Consider the following 11,106-nt stretch of genomic DNA (forward strand, 5'->3'; position numbering starts at 1 on the left):
GACCCCTCTTGCATTTCACCAGCAACACTTTGAAATTTCTGCTTTCAGTCACGGATGTTTCGGGTTTATTGACATACACCAGAGACGTAAGTTAACACCAAAGAAAAAAATCACAAGGAGTTAAGTCACGCGACTTTGGTGACCATTGGTGGAGACTATTAGGTGAGATGAAGCCATCCGACTGCTGTTGAAACAATGCATTTCTTTCGCGGAAAATGTGACATGGTACCATCATTCTGAAAATACAATTATTGAACGTCATTCTAATGATATGAAAGCACAAAATATTTCTTATCACCGCACTCTATCGGTTTCAATAAACTGCTACAGTTTTTCCTGTCTCATCTTCAAAATGGTAAGGGTGTACAATGCCGGCCACCCAAAAGCCACTGGATCCCGATTTCGATTCCCGGCTGGGGTGGAGATTTTCTCTGCCAGCGAACAGGGTGTTTGTGTTGTCCTGTCATTTCATCATCATCATTCGTAACAGTGACTCGATTGGACTCTGTAAAAAAATTGGACTGTGTAAAAATTGGGACTTTGTACGGGAGCCGACAACCGCGCAGCTGAGCGCCCCACAAATCAAACATCATTGTCACCCAAAAGCCACATCAAACCGCCACTCACTGTGGATGCGTTTCGCTCTCTTGAACCAAGCAAGGATTTTGTGAACTCGGGTACGGCAGTTCTTTTTAACCACAAACCCTTTTAAGTGGACGGGAAACTTTCTCTTCCTGACATCTTCTCAGAACCAGTTAACAAACTGTCGCATTTTCTCATGATCGGCTGATTTCAGCTGCTGCGTTAAATGAGCTTTGTAAGGGTGATAATGAATATCATACCGGAGAGTACCATAAGCCCCATTCTCGGGAACGGCGAATTATTGCCGTCTCTGGACTAACATCCACACTGTCACTAATTACCGCCGTGTTTTGCGTAGTGCAGCCAGAACAAGGGCCCCCACAACACTTTTAATTTTCGTTGATGAATCCGTTTCGTTGAATCTGAAAATAAGTCTGGGTAGTTGATGTATTCGATACTTCTTTGCGCCCTACAATCACGCGGAGCTGTTGCACATCTTTCCACATTTTGATGAAAAGTTTTCGCTTTCAGCAGAGGATGCGCAACAGTAAACTGCTCCATGTTAGACATATAATGAAGAAATGTAAGAAATTCGTACTGAGGAAACAATCAGGATGTTTATAGAAACCGAAATGATAGACAACAGCCGCGGTCGTCTAGCGGTTCTGGCGCTGCAGTCCGGAACCGCGGGACTGCTACGGTCGCAGGTTCGAATCCTGCCTCGGGCATGGGTGTGTGTGATGTCCTTAAGTTAGTTAGGTTTAAGTAGTTCTAAGTTCTAGGGGACTTATGACCTAAGATGTTGAGTCCCATAGTGCTCAGAGCCATTTGATAGACAACAATGTGGTCAACTCACAAACAAAAATATACAGCGCAGTTCAAAACCAGAACGTCTTTTGAAGGACCGTTTATATCGTTGCTTCCACGTGGCAGGGACGTAGTGTAATAACAAATGAACTTATCACCATTTAATAGGTCGTATTATCGTTCTAATTATGTTCAATACTAAAGCGATTCCTGTTATTTTTATTAATATTATAATGCGTAGCTCATTACCTGTGTACAGTGCAAAGTAAAGCGGATCTCTAAGATTTCCTCGTTATATGTAGAAAAGAACCCCAAGGCCCTAACCTTTGCGCGGGATTAGCCGAGCGGTCTTGGGCGCTGCAGTCATGGACTGTGCGGCTGGTCCCGGCGGAGGTTCGAGTCCTCCCTCGGGCATGGGTGTGTGTGTTTGTCCTTAGGATACTTTAGGTTAAGTAGTGTGTAAGCTTAGCGACTGATGACCTTAGCAGTTAAGTCCCATAAGATTTCACACACACACACACCCTAACTTTTTCAAGTGGAATAAACGATGATGTAAATAATCAAGGATAACTAAGCTTTTAAAACGAATAACCTTGTGTAATATAGTCACAAATACGCTGTATTAATGTAATAACTTGTTTGTCACCATGTCCAAACTCCGTGCGTGTCTCAAAGCTGATGGTTATTATATTGGTATTGAATGACTCTCTATCGGTCAGTTAAGATACAGTGCAATTTCCAATTTATGTCCATTGTATTAAATGGTCGCATATAATAGATACACTTGTGGCGCAGAACTGCCCGTTTACTACCGCAAGACATAGTAAGGCAGATAGCACAAATTCGTGTTTAAAATCATTGAACACCTGTGAGTGAAAATAAGAATCATAAGTAAGCTGCACTGGAGCAAAATAATTAATATTTGGATAGTCTATATAGAAATGTTACGCGAACTGAAAACAAACGAATATTTCAAAAAGCACGAAAAATAAAATGCAATTTTCGAAACCACTTGGGCCATTAGTTATCCCAAATTTTCATACGTTATTGTTCATTAGTCACAGAGCTGTAGATCCAACACGGGGAAGTGTAACTCTGAAATAGCTGCGGTCCTGTTAATAATATTCATTGAAAATATTTATATAACTTAAATAACAACTTCTGTCATGGTGACACAGGCTTCTCCACTATCGTACATTTTTTTCTAGTAGGTGTTTGGAAGTGGCCATACCTAAGAGTATTCTCATGTATTTGCTTTGTCCTGCCTTCCATGTAGACCTCATATTTTGTGTCACTCAAAATCTTCGGAAGAGAAAACTTGCAAACCAGTGCGTATACGTCACAAGTATAGCAGATCTAACTTCTATAACTTCCTTCATCTATCTTGACACTTTTGCAGCTCGAGCGATTAAGGACTGAGTTCACAAATTTTAAGGCCCATCGAAGAGTGATAAAAACGAATAAATGATATTCTTCGAACTATTGATCACGATTTTAACTAAACGTTTATTTGAGCTTCCATTTGAGTATGCTGAATCACGTGTTCCTGTGGCACGATAAGTTGATCCAGTTGATGTCTTAAATGCGTGTAGCCAACCTGATATATTTCCATGGTACTGTACAAGTGGTAAAATTCTGTCAGTTTATGTAGAATGGCTCGTAGAACTTCATCAAAAAACTCTAAGTCGGAAATACGACTTTTCTTAACTCTTAAATACGCACACTACGTGATGAAAAACATCAGGACACCTATAGCTGAACATTAATATGGAGTGTGTCCACTTTTCGCCTACATAAAGACCTGAACTCTGCCGAGGCCGTTTTTAGTCATGTGCCTGAATATCTGCGAACAAATGGCAGCCCAGTCTTCCCCAACAGCCGAAACCAGAGAAGGTAACAATGTTGGACGCTGAGGTCTGAAGCGAAGTCAACGTCCTAACTCATCCAAAGTGTTCCATTCAGTTCAGGTCGGGAATTTTGGCAGGGCAGTCTATAACATGGATGTAGTGATCCACAAATCATTTCTTCACAGATGCTGCTTTATGACATCGGTGTTTGTGTTGTCCTTAGCGTAAGTTATTAGGTCTACAACTTTGCTTCCGCCGTTTTGCAATAGGAGGCAGTAGTGGAAAGTAGTGGTGCAAGTCGTTCGTCGTATCATCCAGTAAGCTTAGGCATTTGAGAACATAACGCCATCAAAATATCAGTCTATCTTTGATTGCATCATAAAGTTATTGTCGACTGAATACGTCAACTTATGACCCCAGTTTTTGTCATCTGCTTTGAGGTTTTAATTTTCTGCTTTGATATGAAGAAATCTGCGGCTGAGGCTCATAAAAAGCTGGGTAAGACCTATGATGAAACGCCTGTTAGTGACAGAACTTCGCAGAAAATGGTTTCCATGCTTCAAGAATGGTGATTTTGACGTTGATGACCGGCCTGGTTGTGAAAGAGAGAAAGCTTTGGATGCTACTGTAATAGACAGGAACAGTCACAAGAGATAGTTATCGTAAGCAATTGATGTGTTTGAGCCGAGCTCTGAAAGACAAATGGCCACACTACAGCGATAGACACAAAAAATGATGTTGCAGCATGACAGTGCATGACCCCATGTCGAAAATTCTATCAAAACATACTTTGAAACGTTTAAATGGGAATTTTTTACCCCACCCGCTGTATTCTACAGATATTCCTCCCTCTGACTGCCACCTTTCTCGATCTATGACGCACGACGTAGCTGACTAGCACTTGCGGTCATACGAACAAGTGCAAAATTGGATCGATTCATGGCTCCCCTCCAAAGATGCCCAGTTTATACACTGCGGATTCGTGTTTTGCCCTAAAGCTATGAGATAGCAGTGGCCAACGATGGCCAATACTTTGAATCGTAAATTTTTTGTAAGTTTTTCGCAATACAGTCTCGAATTTCGAGAAAAAACGGCGGAAGCAAAGTTGTATCATACAGATAAGATTAGATTAAGTAGTGTGTAAGCCTAGGGTCGTCGATGATGTCAGCAGTTTAGTCCCATAGGAACCTACCACAAATTTCCAGTTTACCACGAAAAACACCCCTCTCCCGTAACACCTCCGCACTTCACTATTAACACTACACATGACGGCAGGTGACGTTCTCCACGCAAACCCTTCCATCTTATTCCCATCGAGTATACCATGACTCATCACTCTGGATCACTCGTTTCTAGTCATCCACTGTTCAGTGGCACCGCTCTCGCTTAACACTGACTGTAGCACTTTATGGCTTATGAGGAACTGTTCGGCCACTGTACCCTATTCGTTTTATCTTCGTACACAAGATTATTGCGTTAGCTGGATTACAGGCAGCACGAGTAATTCCTGCCGTTGGATTTCAGATGATACACGTCCGTCAGCACGTGTCTGTAAGGTCTCTGTTTTGCTATAGTTGTTCCTTCGCGTTTCCACTTCACCGACAGTCAATATGAGCAGCTTTAGAAGGGCTAAGTGTCCCTATCGGATTTGTTACCCAGATGCCACCCAACTCGCGTTCGAAGTCACTGAGCTTTCCTGACCGAGTCGGTCTGCTGTTACCGCTCCTCTATTGGCAATACATTTTTTTTTTTTAACAGAGGTGGATCTCCTCCACGCCCACACCGGCATGATGGCCAACTCAATAGGTCTACTGCCATCTCTGCATAGGGGTCACTTTTCACTAATGTGAGGTGTCGCAGGATGTGGGTACTGCGATGTTTGCGTACGTCTTGTTAAGGTTAACCATTAATACGCGCTCATCTGGAGATTGGGTCGAAGTCGAACGAAGGGTAGCGGTTTGGAGGGCAGAGGAAAAAAAGTGCCAAGGCAAGAGCCAAGAGAAAAAAAACTCTGCGATAGTTAGGTCGGGTGGTAAGAGCAGTAGCGGATGTCTTGCTGCCTGCGATAGGTCGTGCAAGGGTAGGCTTTGTTAGTAGTGGGTATCGTGCATGTCGACACCTTTGACGTTGGGCGGTGGTGTTGCTCGGCGTCTGCCGCCGAGTGCCGGTGTAGAGCTCTCGTTCAGCGTTAGCAACCTGAAACAGTTAGGTTTACTATCGTTTTTGTGTCCGATAGGTCATATACCGGAGGCACAGTGTGAGGTAATGTTGGCGGTTTGTTTCTGCGTCAGTGGGCGAGCTCGTCGATGTCCCTGCTGTGGCCTGCTGGTCGGCTCTGATAGCAGCTGGTAGTTACCATTCAGTGTTGCTGATATGCAGGAGCTTGCCGACTTTTGTCGCTTGTTAGTGTATGTTAGTTTACCATAGGTGGCTATACCCTAGCTAGTAGTGTCTTTGGCCGCTTGTGCTTCCGCCTATGGTTGTGATCGTAGTTTCCCAGAGTGAGGAAGAAAGGATTGTTCGAGTATCTCGAGTTCCTGTATAGTCGTGTGGTGTGTTTTTTGAATACTTCCCTGAGGGTATCAAGGCGGTATTCATGGTGAAGATCCACAGTGCTTGTGTAGCGTGGAGCGTTGCTAATGATTCGTAGCACTTTGTTCTGTATGATCTGCAGGCGGCGCAGTCGTGTATCAGCTGCATATCCCCAGACGGGAGCTGCATACGTCATCAGAGGTCTGACAATACAATACTCCGCGCCTCCTTTTATACTGGCACACCTCTCGTGGCCTATTGGTCAATTGCCCACAACATCGATGTTTCTTGATTCTTTTGATCAGATAGTGTATATTACTTTCCAGGAGTCAGACTTCTAAATTTATCGACCATTTTCTATTCATAAACAACCAGAGATTTCTCAACAGAACAGAAACATCGATTTGAATCATAACACGACTGTAACGAAAATAGACTGTGTACTGTAAAGCCTTGAAGAACAGAGAGAGAGTGCGATATTCTGTTTATGTAACTGCGGCTGCAATGGATACATAGAGATGTCAACCTTGAAGATACTCAGTCTGAACCAAACGATCTCTGCAATGCGGAGAAGAACACCTGGGGCCGCGATGCGTCCCTGACGATATCGTCTTCCCAACAGGGAGCCGCCGCCGTCTGACAAGGAACTGGCCTCTCTGTGCCGGCGATGCCTCTGCCGGGCAGACGCTACGTGACTGTAATTCATTTGCGAGCAAACGGTCCGACGTCGCGACCAGATGGCCTGAAGAGCAAAGCGGCCAACAAGAGCTGCACCGCCCCTCGTCGCATCTGCAGCCTTCTTTTTTTCGCCCGTTCCTTTCAAAGACTGGCAAGGAGCCTTCAGCAGCTTAAACAGTACAGTTTGTTTTATTCATTCACAGTTAAGTTACGATTAGTGTAACTGGTAACTTTCGTCCTCGATGGTGAACTTTTTACCGCCTCTTCTACACTGTTGTCATTAAAACTGCAGCACAAGGCGGCACGCAACAAATGTAGACTGTCCAGTCACATTAATGTGACCACTAGCGAAAAGCCTGAATAATCACCTTTTTCAGGGCGGACCGCTGCGGGACGTACAGGGAGAGAGTCAAAGAGGTTCTGGAAGGTACCGACAGAGATGTGGAGTCATTCTGATTCCACTGCCGTGACCACCTGCGCTATTTTCCTCGGTTGAGGATCCAGCCTGATCGAGATGGTCCCACAGATTCTGGATTCGTCCTTCGCTTTTCCACTTCACCGACAGTCAAATGGCTCTGAGCACTATGGGACTTAACGTCTATGGTCATCAGTCCCCTAGAACTTAGAACTACTTAAACCTAACTAACCTAAGGACAGCACACAACACCCAGCCATCACGAGGCAGAGAAAATCCCTGACCCCGCCGGGAATCGAACCCGGGAACCCGGGCGTGGGAAGCGAGAACGCTACCGCATGACCACGAGCTGCGGGTTCACCGACAGTCAATATGAGCACCTGTAGAAGGGCGGAAGTGTCCCTGTCAGATTTGTTACCCAGATGACATTCAACCCACGTTCGAAGTCACTGAGCTTTCCTTACCGTGAGTTTAGTGGTCAGGTGAGTAGAGTAAAATCCTGGTGCTCTTTGAACCACGCACTTATGCTGCGAGCTGTGTGTCCTGCTGGTAAGGAAAAACACATTTCATTTAGGCAAAGACATGCCCCCCATGCTTGTGTTGATCCCTTGTGCATTCCAGAATGACGATATTGACGAGATCATCCAGGGAATGCTACGAAAACATTCCCCCGACAATAACACTCCCTTCTCCGGCCTGGACCGTTCCGACGAGTGTTTTAGAGCGTTTGCCCTCAAACGTTTCACGCCGGTGGACCATAAAACATGAGACTCGTGCAAAGGTCACCTGTCGACACTCCGTGGACGTCCAGCTGTGTTGCTGGCGTGCAAATTCCAGCCTTCGGTGCCGATGAACACCAGTCAGCAAGGGCGCATGGACCAGGCGCCTGCTGCAGAGCCCCAAAAGCAGCAACGTTCGCTGAACGGTTCTTGAGGAAACACTGTTGGTACCCCTTGATTCACCTGGGAAGTAGGTGTTCGCTCGGACACGTTTCCGCAAACGTCGTTCACCCACGCCATCTATGGCCTGTGGTGCACCACAGTTGCCTCGCGTTTCAAAGGTTCAGACCTCCATCATCAGGTGGGCTTACATTTACATCTTCAACTTTTGTAGTCCTGTTTTCCTTAGTTGCGTGTAATATTACGGTATGCTGATAATTTTTGCTTAAGGACCGTCTGACAGCAACTGAATAAAACACAATTTTAGTGCCATACGCGTTTCGCCTTTACTTTCTGGAAGGCATCGTCAGTGGCCTGGAATATGTACATATGTTTGCTATTTAATTTACATTTTTGTCACTGTGCCTATAGGTTATAAACAGTTCTGGTGGTTGGTATTTCCTATTAAGTAGTAATGAACTGTACTTACAGGTTGCGTTGACAATTTCTTACATATTACGCTCCTGTTGCATTTTTGGTGTTGTTCTTCTTCTTATGAATGCCAATTTGAGGTTTTTTTCCACATTCCACAGCACTATGAACTGTACGCTTGTTTCAATGCAATGTTTTGGTTTCTGTTGTCGACTGTCAAATGTTTTTGCCAAAGATCGAATGTTATTGCCAAACTTTCGAGTGTAATTATTGAAGTATCTGTGATCTGTTCGTGTATGCATTTGTGTGTGCGTTTGTGTATGTATGTGTGTGTGTGTGTGTGTGTGTGTGTGTGTGTGTGTGTGTGTGTGTGTGTGTTGTGTTGTGTGTGTGTGTTTTGGTGTGATATAATTTTTTTGTTTGTATGTCATTTGTGTGTGTGTGTTGTGTTACGATTCTTTGGAGGAACTTGTGGCACTGTAAAAGTCACAGGTTGCTTTCTCTATCGTAACACATCACATGTCTACTGTCATAATTTGTAAACACCATATTTATTTACAAATTATGACAGTATAAATGTGATTTGTTACAAGCAGTGAAAGGAACCTGTAACCACTACAGTGCCAAAAAATTCCTCCAAAAAATCGTAACACAACACTCACACAAATGCCATACCAACAAATCTAAATCCACCTGATGATGGAGGTTTAAACCTTTGAAACGCGTCGTGGAGATAAATATACAGTGACTGGTAACAGTAAACTTGTTGTTTCATTTAATTAAAAATTTATCTTTTCATGGATTGAGTTTCCTATTGAATGTGGATAAGCTTCGTTTTCCATTCTTCTTACTTTAAATTTTAATCAGGTCGAGTGCCAAGTTCATCAAATAATAATAATTTCTGGACACTCACATCTTCTATGTATTTCTTTGTCACTCACGATCTTACAGCATGCAGTGCTAGCAGGGTTGTTGTAATTTAACAAGCCATGCAGGTTTCTGAGAAGAATGCCAAAATTCCAACTAGACTTAGTTATGAAAGTTCAATTAACCTACAAAGTGTTACATAGTTAGCTTCACACATATTAAAAAGAGCCATCATATATATTGAAGGCATCTATTTACTGTATCAAGAATTTATTTTATTAATGTTGTGTTTTAACTTTTCTTGCAGTATAAGAAACACAGTTAAATAACATTTACACATCCAAAAAAAACTTTAACTTGATGTTGAATCCTAATGAGTGTAAAATACAATAGTTTTAATGCAGAAATTTATACATACTCACTAATTTCTCGGGTTTTTCTCTCCTAATTTTTTTCTCAGCTTTGACTAAACAAACGCATAGGCAGAGAAGATTTTGTTAATGGATGCAGTGATGGCAGGGCAATAAATGAAGCAGTACTAAAGTAGTTGTAAGAGTGGGTTACTGTTTTGAATAAATTAATGACATGATTTTAAATTGAACTGCTTAATCGTTAATACGAAAGAAATCCCCCCAAAAAAACAACAAAACTCATAAAAACCCAATTTTACCCTATGGGTTGTTTTTTAAATACCAGGGCTTCTCTCAACCCTGAATGCTAGAGATGGCCACAAAAAAATTTGGTGACTGGGGAGGGAGGGGGGGGGGGCGGGGGGAGGAAGGTGGTTGACATTAACTCAGAGAAAAATTATCAAGAATTAAACGTCAAAATAGGCAATGTCTGTGAATTACAATAGAAATGGACGTTTGAAAAACAGAAGTGAATTTGGCGGAGGCATTTTTAGTTTTATATAGACGTGTTCTACTGCGTGTTATACGCGTAAGCTAAGCTGAAGTGGTTGCCACGTAGCAGCGGTTCTTATTGTCGAGTATGCTGTTGGAAGCGGTATGTGAAACCGCGAAAATTATAATATCCAAAATATGTTTAATTGTAACGGTAAGAATAAAATGATTAGCTCTCATTGTCGTTATATACTTAGCATCCTTTTTGTTTTATCAAGTCTCTGAATAAGCTTATGTAGTACTCCATTTTTTATCATCTTTCATTCTCCTTTTATGTGATTTGACGTCGTTAATAACAAACTTTTGGCTGTTCTGCTACTGATTCGTTTTATCGTTTCTTTTATCAATCAAACGAGATAAATTCGAAGTTATGACGTTGGACTCGGATGCAGGACGAACGAGGTGGAAACTGCAATCCGACTAACCCCAAATTATTTAAGGTTTCGCAAAACGTGAGTGGCTGATACCATCGCCGTTCTTTCATTTCAGCAACTGATCTGTCTACAACGACTTGGATGTCGACGAAATGTTAAAACCAACTCCCGTCCATAGTTCTATTAGCAATCTAGTTTTTGCAAGAGAAAACCTATCAATTTCTCTTGATACTTTATCAAATGTTCAAATGTGTGTGAAATCTTATGGGACTTAAATGCTAAGGTCATCAGTCTCTAAGCGTACACACTACTTAACCTAAATTATCCTAAGGACAAACACACACACCCATGCCCGAGGGAGGACTCGAACCTCCGCCGGGACCAGCCGCACAGTCCATGACTGCAGCGCCTTAGATACTTTGTCCAATTCTTTTCTACTTAAGTTGAGGTACTGAGAAATAAAGTTTTGCGGAAAATACATGTTCATGAAAATAAAATTTGTAGACAAACCACCAGTCTCATAGACGGTTGTTCTTTAAGCAAGTCTTAACATCCTATACTTCATACGAACAAATAATGTACCCACTTTATGTTATGAAATATTAACTAATATTTAAGATAGCCACAAAAAAATTTGGTGACTGGGGAGGGGGGGGCGGGGGGAGGGAGGTGGCTGACATTAACTCAGAGAAAAATTATCAAGAATTAAACGACAAAATAGGCAATGTCTGTGAATTATAATAGAAATGAACGTTTGAAAAACAGAAGTGAATTTGGCGGAGGCATATTTAG

This window comes from Schistocerca cancellata, chromosome 2, assembly GCF_023864275.1.
Source record: "Schistocerca cancellata isolate TAMUIC-IGC-003103 chromosome 2, iqSchCanc2.1, whole genome shotgun sequence".
Taxonomy (NCBI): domain Eukaryota; kingdom Metazoa; phylum Arthropoda; class Insecta; order Orthoptera; family Acrididae; genus Schistocerca; species Schistocerca cancellata.